The sequence below is a fragment of the Arachis stenosperma genome, chromosome 3, assembly GCF_014773155.1.
Source record: "Arachis stenosperma cultivar V10309 chromosome 3, arast.V10309.gnm1.PFL2, whole genome shotgun sequence".
NCBI classification, from domain to species: Eukaryota; Viridiplantae; Streptophyta; class Magnoliopsida; order Fabales; family Fabaceae; genus Arachis; species Arachis stenosperma.
Window position 1 is genome coordinate 74,768,803 of NC_080379.1, and position 8,239 is coordinate 74,777,041.

Below are 8,239 nucleotides of genomic sequence, written 5' to 3' on the forward strand. Positions count from 1 at the left end.
TTGCATGAATTTAATTACAGAATGTAAAGAGAAAGTGGTAGATCAGAAATGGGGAATTCATTGGGTTTCAGAAGATATTGAGATCTCCGAATCAAAACATTTTTATCCCTTCCTCAACCAATGCATTCATTGAATTTTGCTTGAAAATCATATATGATTGGATCCCAATCCCTTGGCTCACCAATTCTCTCTAGAAACAAACAAATTCCCAATCCCTTGGTTTAAATGTTCATAAGAAGAGATGATGCTCGATCACTGATTATACCACACAGTTTCATGAACCACAATTTGGTAGGATTACATGTCACAATATCCATCCAAACCCCAATCCAATTCACTGTGAGAAAGCTTCTCTAGCATGAATCCTCCATTCCTTTCCCAAGGTTCCGAAGGATTCCAATTATGGATAGTTTCTTTCCCAAGACAACTAACCAATGGAATTAGATCGAGAAGCTTTCTAACAAAATTCAAGAGAAAAGATTGAAGAAGAAGATAAAAACTATTATTGATTCATTGAATTACAATAGAGCTCCCTAACCCAATGAAAGGGGTTTAGTGAGTCATAGCTCTGAATTCAATTACAAAAAGTATGAAAACTAGAAAAATGATCCCAAAAGTTCTCTGTGTGTCTTTTAACCAACTTAAATTCTATCCTATTTATACACTTTCTAAATTGAGCTTCTGTTGTGTTTCTTGGGCTTTGAGGCCTTTCCCTGATTTCCTTTTGCTTTGGGTTTATGATCCAAAATCCTGATGAGGCTGCTGATCCAATTCTGTAACATTCATTGAGCAAACTTAGTGATAATCAAGTAATGACACATGACTCAACAAATTGAAGTTCCAGACTCATCAATTCTTCAGGCCCAATCCCATAAACCATGATATTCAATTGGGTTTCATACCAGAGTACGTTTCAGTTAATGCTTGTGCTCAAATGCTAACTTAAACTGCAATATCTTTGGCCCAGATACCTTTTCAATTAGTGGCGTTTAAGTTGCAGTTTAAGCTTAAACTGCAACTTAAACGTTGGACACTCCTGGAGGTGATATAAGTCGAACACGTTTAAGCTTCAGTTTAAGGTTAAACTGAAGCTTAAACGTGGAAATGGAAGAAGGCAACCCTGGAGTGTGGAATTGTCGAACACGTTTAAGCTTCAGTTTAAGGTTAAACTGAAGCTTAAACGTGGAAATGGAGGAACGCCATCCTGGAAGGTAAAGATCGAACACGTTTAAGCTCCAGTTTAAGCTTAAACTGGAGCTTAAACGTGGAAATGCAAAACGCAACCCTGGAGGAGAATGGTCGAACACGTTTAAGCTCCAGTTTAAGGTTAAACTGGAGCTTAAACGTGGAAATGGCTCCCTGTGGCTTTCAATTCTGGCGTTTAACTTCCAGTTTAAGGTTAAACTGGAGGTTAAACGCCACTTTCAGCCCTTTCCTCAGCTTTCATGATTTTGGCGTTTAAGCTCCAGTTTAAGCTTAAACTGGAACTTAAACTTCACATGTGATATTCAAGCTTCCTTTATTGATTTTGTTGCTTCCTTGCCTAGCCTCTTCTTCCCTGAAATCATCCAAACAACTGCATCAAAGTCTTGCAAAATTTCATGAGAAATCTTTCATTCATAGCATTCAAGTAATATAACTAAAAACTCATGAAATTTGCATCAAAATCATACTGTTTGGATGGTTCATTGCTTTGTTATTCATTTAACCATTCTTGGTTACTTTAAGCTCAAGAAAATGCATAAAACAACTAAAACTAACAGAAAAATGCTAGTGAAACTAGCCTAAGATGCCTTGGCATCACAACACCAAACTTAATACTTGCTTGTCCCTAAGCAAGTCCTGAGTTATTTGAGAAGAAAGTATGAAACAGAAAGCAATTACATTGGCTATATTAGCAAGCATTTGAAGTTCATCAGAAGGGTTTTATGCAGAAAGTTGCAGCATCACTTTTTCATTCTAATCAGGTAAGATTATCACTTTTTTCATTGCATCCATCAAACACTGCTATGGCCTCTTGTTATTCTTATGTCCTTGGCACTTTTCCCTTTTTTGTTTTTCTTTTTCTTAGAGCTCCTTTGCTCCTTGTTTGCTCAGTGTCATGTGTTGCACAAGCCTTTGGCATTTTCTTTTTCTTATCAGTGCACTACACATATCCACTACAGGCATTTTAGTTTACATTTCTTCTTGAGACATTGGTGCCCAGCACCTCTTTGTGTGACTAAATGTTTTGTATTTAGGTTGCTCTTGATAATGGACTTTTGGTTGATAATCCCGGGTTAGTTAACCCAAGTTACCAAGTGTTGAAACACTCCTCAGAACCTATTCATCCAAGCATATCCTTAATACATAAACACCACAGGCATTTGTCTCAGAAGTTCAAACCATTGGTGCCTAGCTTATTTTCTCAATTTTTTTGCTTTTTGGTTGCCCTTTTTCAGTGGCTTTTTCTTCTTCTTTTTCTTTCTTTTTCATGGCCAAAGACATTTATTCATCAAGATCCATAGACAGTATTCAAACTTCTACACAAAAATGATAATTCTACACTCAATTTCTAGTGATCTGACTAAACAATCAAGCATGCATACCACCACTTAATTCTACTTGATTTGTCACTAATTGAGCCAAGTTACTTTTGTTCAAACTTTTCTTTTATTTTTGGAAACAGAACAAGCATGGCAAGCATTTGTTTAAGAAGGTGAAGTTATATCCAAACATCTAGGCATTCACTTTATTCAAAGCAGTAAACCAACACTCATACTAAAAACTTCACATTCCAGAAAGATTCAACAATTACAGTTTAAACCAAAACAAGCATGCTTTTGTTTGCCTTTTAAAGAATGGTCAAGGAACAACACCACCTTGTGAAATTTCTTGTTTTCTCTTTGTTGCTAGGAAACAATTTGATTTCTCCTTCTTCTCCTAGTTGTTGCTTCATGTTCTTTCTAAGATCCTTGTTTCCTTTCCTGCAAAGAGTGATGAAGTTGCTTGCTTCTCAAGCACTTGAGTGGTTAGCTCAACTATGTATGGGCAAGTATCTGAGTCTTAAGTTGGTGTGTGAACACCAAACTTAGTCTCCTACTTACTCCTCTGCTCTTTGAATCCTTGAATTCTTCTTGGAATGAAGTTGCTGCTAAGGATTTTAAGCATTTCTGTGATTGCTTAGAATGGTTGTTCCTTTCATATAATTCAAAGGTTGTTGTGTTCAGTTGATCTGTATGGTGGAACACCAAACTTAGAGTCACACATTCCCCTTTGAATTATTGATCCACGAATTCATTGTTTGGTGTGAAACACCAAACTTAATTCTTTGCAATGCACAGAAACTACTTCACCTTTTTATTGAAACAAATAAAAGAAACAGCAAAGGAGTATTACCTCAGGTTGGGTTGCCTCCCAACAAGCGCTTCTTTAACGTCATTAGCTTGACGGTTGTCCCTTGTTAGGGTGGATTGTAGTGCTTGATGTCCTCTCCTCTCACTATGAAAACGTCCCCATTTGATTCCTTCATGATTTCCAAATGTTCCATAGAAAGAACTTTCCTGATTGTGAACACTTGAGGGAGCTGGGAAGGAATGGTTTTGAGGCCAGGTGGGATTGGCAGATAATGACTTGATATCACTTTATCTCCCGGAGAGAAACCTTCAGTGGGAATTTTCTTGTTTCTCCACCCTCTTGGCAATTTCTTTACAATTCTTCCCTCTCTCTTGAGGATTTCTTCATTGACCCTTATGCCAGGAGGATCCTTCTGATCTGTTTCTATTGATTCTTGTGGCTTTAACTCTTGCAATTCTTGTTTGCCTTCCAAGGACTGTTTCAGAGTTTCAGCTGCTGGATTGCTTTCCTCCAAACACAGATGGCTACTATCATCCTTAGGCTTTTCAGGTTCTGGTTCAGGCTCAGATGCAGGTTTGAAAACATGGAAAATGAGCTGTTCATCATGTATTCTCAAAATTAGCTCTCCTTGTTCTACATCTATGAGCGCTCTAGCAGTGGCTAGAAATGGCCTTCCCAGAATGATAGGGTGTAGGTAGCTTTCCTCCATGTCCAAAATGACAAAGTCTGTGGGGAAGAAATAATTTCCCACTTTCACCAGCACATTCTCAACTACCCCTTCAGCTTGCTTCTGAGTTTTGTCAGCCAGTTGTATGATTACATCAGTGGATCTCACCTCATTCAGTTGTAGCCTCTTCATAAGAGTCAGAGGCATCACATTTATGCTAGCTCCTAGATCACAGAATCCTCTGTCAATTTTTGTTTCCCCTATGATGCAGGGGATATGAAAACTTCCTGGGTCTATTTTCTTAGAGACTATGTCCTTCTTGATGAGGGCACTGCATTCTTTGTTCATTATTACAGTTTGTCCTCCCTTCAAAACTCTTTTCTTGCTCAGCAATTCCTTCAAATACTTGATATGTGTAGGCATCTGCTGGAGAATCTCAAGAAAGGGAATATTGATATGGAGAGACTTAAATGTCTCTAAAAACCTTGAATATGTTTTCCCTTTTTCACCTCCTCCTAACCTCTGAGGAAATGGTACTTTTGGTTGGTATGTTTCCAGCATGCCTTTATTTTGCAGTTCCTTGGCTTGCTCAGTTTCACTTTCCTGCTTAGCTTCTTCCACACCTTCCTTCAAGATTTCTGGCTCCTGTTCTGAGGGTCTGATTCCTTCTTCTTCTGAGACTTCCTTCAATATGGTGATGGCCTTGCATTCTTCCCATCTCACTCCCTTTTGTTCCCCTTTAGGATTCTTTTCTGTGTCACTAGGGAACACTGGAGTTGACTTGGGGGCCTGTTGAGATAGCTCTCCTACTCGAGACTCCATCCTCTTGAGTTTTTCACCATGGTTCCTTAAGGTAGATCTCACATCATCCCTAAAGCTTTTCAACTCACTTATGTCCTGACCCATGTTTGCAAGCATTCCTTCTATCCTGTTTAATTGATCTTGAAATTGTTGGTTCGGATTAGGTTGGGCAGGTTGATTATTTTGGCCATGATATGGTGGTTGGGAGTAAGTGTTTTGTGTGGCTTGGTATGATCTTTGGTTGGAGTTTTGGTATGTGGAATTGTTATGTTTGTTGGGGTTGTAAATTTTGTGGTTTTGTGGTTGGGTTTGCTAGTTTCCCCACCCAAAGTTTGGGTGGTTTTTTCAGCCTGGGTTGTAAGTGTTGGAATGTGGATCATATGGTTGCCTTTGTTGATTTCCCACATAGTTGGCCTCTTCCCAATCACCTTCTTCAGTGCTTACTTCCTCTTGATCTTGTGTGTGTATTGCAGCCACTTGATTTGTTTCTAATTTCCTGGTGAGCTCTGCTAGTTGCTTGGCAAACACCTTGTTTTGGGCTAGAATTGTATCAACATGGTTCAGCTCCATGACTCCCTTAGTGTTGTGTCTCTCTGAAGCATAATAGTACTCATTCTCAGCCACTGTCTCAATCACTTCAATGGCTTCTTCCACAGTCCTTTTCCTGTTCAATGAACCTCCTGATGAATGGTCTACAACCTTCCTTGATTCATAAGAAAGTCCATCATAGAAAATATGCAATTGCACCCAGTCATAGAACATGTCTGGTGGGCATTTCCTTGTCAAATCCTTGAACCTCTCCCATGCCTCGTAGAGAGTTTCACCATCTTGTTGTCTAAAAGTCTGAACCTCAGATCGAAGCCTCTTGACCTTTTGTGGGGGGTAGAAACGTGCCAGAAACTTGCTTTCCACCTCATCCCAGGTTGTTAGGCTCCCCCTTGGGAATGATTCCAGCCACTTAGCTGCCTTGTCCCTAAGTGAAAATGGGAACAAGATCAGTTTATAGGCATCTTCCTGGACTCCATTGGACTTCACAGTGTCACAAATTCTCAGGAATTTTGTGAGATGTTGGTTTGGATCTTCATTAGCACTCCCACCAAATGAACAATGATTCTCCACCAGTGATATTAGCTGTGGTTTGAGTTCAAAATTGTTGGCCTGAATGGGTGGTTTCTGAATGCTGCTACCACAATTCCCAGAGGTTGGGTTTATGTATAAACCAAGAACCCTCCTCTCAGGAATGGCATTGTTTCCATCAGCTCTCTCATGGTTGTGAACTTCTCTATCCATGTTGAGATCTAGAGCTTCCTCAAAATTGTCCTCAGATTCTCCTTCAGATTCTTCTTCTCCCAGTACTCTCTTCCCTCTTGCTTCCCTTCTAAGTTTATGAAGGGTCCTCTCTGGTTCGGTATATGGAGGAGTTGTTGTCTCTCCTCTCCTACCTGTCATACAAGAACACAGCACAGGCACAAACAAGTGAAATACTCTTGGTTAATGGAAGAGTATGGTTAGAGCAGTTGAGGAATTAATTCAAATAGTTAGTGAGTCAGTGAGTTAGTTGCTTGAATTTAAAGGCATAAAGAAAGAAAGCAAGTAACAGAGTGCAGAAATTAAAATTCAATAAATAACTTGAACTGAATTAACAAAACAAGAAAAATGCTCAATCTAGTTAACTTCCAATTTGAGAATTGTCAATCGAAAACCAATCCCCGGCAACGGCGCCATAAACTTGATAGCTACGATTTTTGGAAATTGCACGATCGACAAAAATTCCTTCCGGCAAGTGCACCGGTTATCGTCAAGTAAAAACTCACAATAGAGTGAGGTCGAATCCCACAAGGATTGGTTGAGTGAGCAATTCGGATTAGAAGTGTGTTCTAGTTGAGCGGAATCAAGATTTAGATGAGAATTGCGGAATGTAAAATTGCATGAAGTAAAGAGCGAGAAGCTAAATTGCTGAAATTAAAAAGGGATCGGGGTGATTGCATGAATTTAATTACAGAATGTAAAGAGAAAGTGGTAGATCAGAAATGGGGAATTCATTGGGTTTCAGGAGATATTGAGATCTCCGAATTAAAACATTTTTATCCCTTCCTCAACCAATGCATTCATTGAATTTTGCTTGGCAATCTTATATGATTGGATCCCAATCCCTTGGCTCACCAATTCTCTCTAGAAACAAACAAATTCCCAATCCCTTGGTTTAAATGTTCATAAGAAGAGATGATGCTCGATCATTGATTATACCACACAGTTTCATGAACCACAATTTGGTAGGATTACATGTCACAATATCCATCCAAACCCCAATCCAATTCACTGTGAGAAAGCTTCTCTAGCATGAATCCTCCATTCCTTTCCCAAGGTTCCGAAGGATTCCAATTATGGATAGTTTCTTTCCCAAGACAACTAACCAATGGAATTAGATCGAGAAGCTTTCTAACAAAATTCAAGAGAAAAGATTGAAGAAGAAGATAAAAACTATTATTGATTCATTGAATTACAATAGAGCTCCCTAACCCAATGAAAGGGGTTTAGTGAGTCATAGCTCTGAATTCAATTACAAAAAGTATGAAAACTAGAAAAATGATCCCAAAAGTTCTCTGTGTGTCTTTTAACCAACTTAAATTTTATCCTATTTATACACTTTCTAAATTGAGCTTCTGTTGTGTTTCTTGGGCTTTGAGGCCTTTCCCTGATTTCCTTTTGCTTTGGGTTTATGATCCAAAATCCTGATGAGGCTGCTGATCCAATTCTGTAACATTCATTGAGCAAACTTAGTGATAATCAAGTAATGACACATGACTCAACAAATTGAAGTTCCAGACTCATCAATTCTTTAGGCCCAGTCCCATAAACCATGATATTCAATTGGGTTTCATACCAGAGTACGTTTAAGTTAATGCTTGTGCTCAAATGCTAACTTAAACTGCAATATCTTTGGCCCAGAAACCTTTTCAATTAGTGGCGTTTAAGTTGCAGTTTAAGCTTAAACTGCAACTTAAACGTTGGACACTCCTGGAGGTGATATAAGTCGAACACGTTTAAGCTTCAGTTTAAGGTTAAACTGAAGCTTAAACGTGGAAATGGAAGAAGGCAACCCTGGAGTGTGGAATTGTCGAACACGTTTAAGCTTCAGTTTAAGGTTAAACTGAAGCTTAAACGTGGAAATGGAGGAACGCCATCCTGGAGGGTAAAGGTCGAACACGTTTAAGCTCCAGTTTAAGCTTAAACTGGAGCTTAAACGTGGAAATGCAAAACGCAACCCTGGAGGAGAATGGTCGAACATGTTTAAGCTCCAGTTTAAGGTTAAACTGGAGCTTAAACGTGGAAATGGCTCCCTATGGCTTTCAATTCTGGCGTTTAACTTCCAGTTTAAGGTTAAACTAGAGGTTAAACGCCACTTTCAGCCCTTTCCTCAACTTTCATGATTTT

General features: G+C 39.0%; 1 non-coding gene across 1 annotated transcript; it reads left to right on the forward strand.

Moving 5' to 3' along the window:
* Positions 1 to 5,564: 5,564 nt before the first annotated feature.
* LOC130970934 (small nucleolar RNA R71) lies at positions 5,565 to 5,668 on the forward strand. Its single transcript, XR_009082177.1, has one exon. It is a non-coding gene; the product is annotated as a small nucleolar RNA R71 (small nucleolar RNA).
* Positions 5,669 to 8,239: the final 2,571 nt, after the last annotated feature.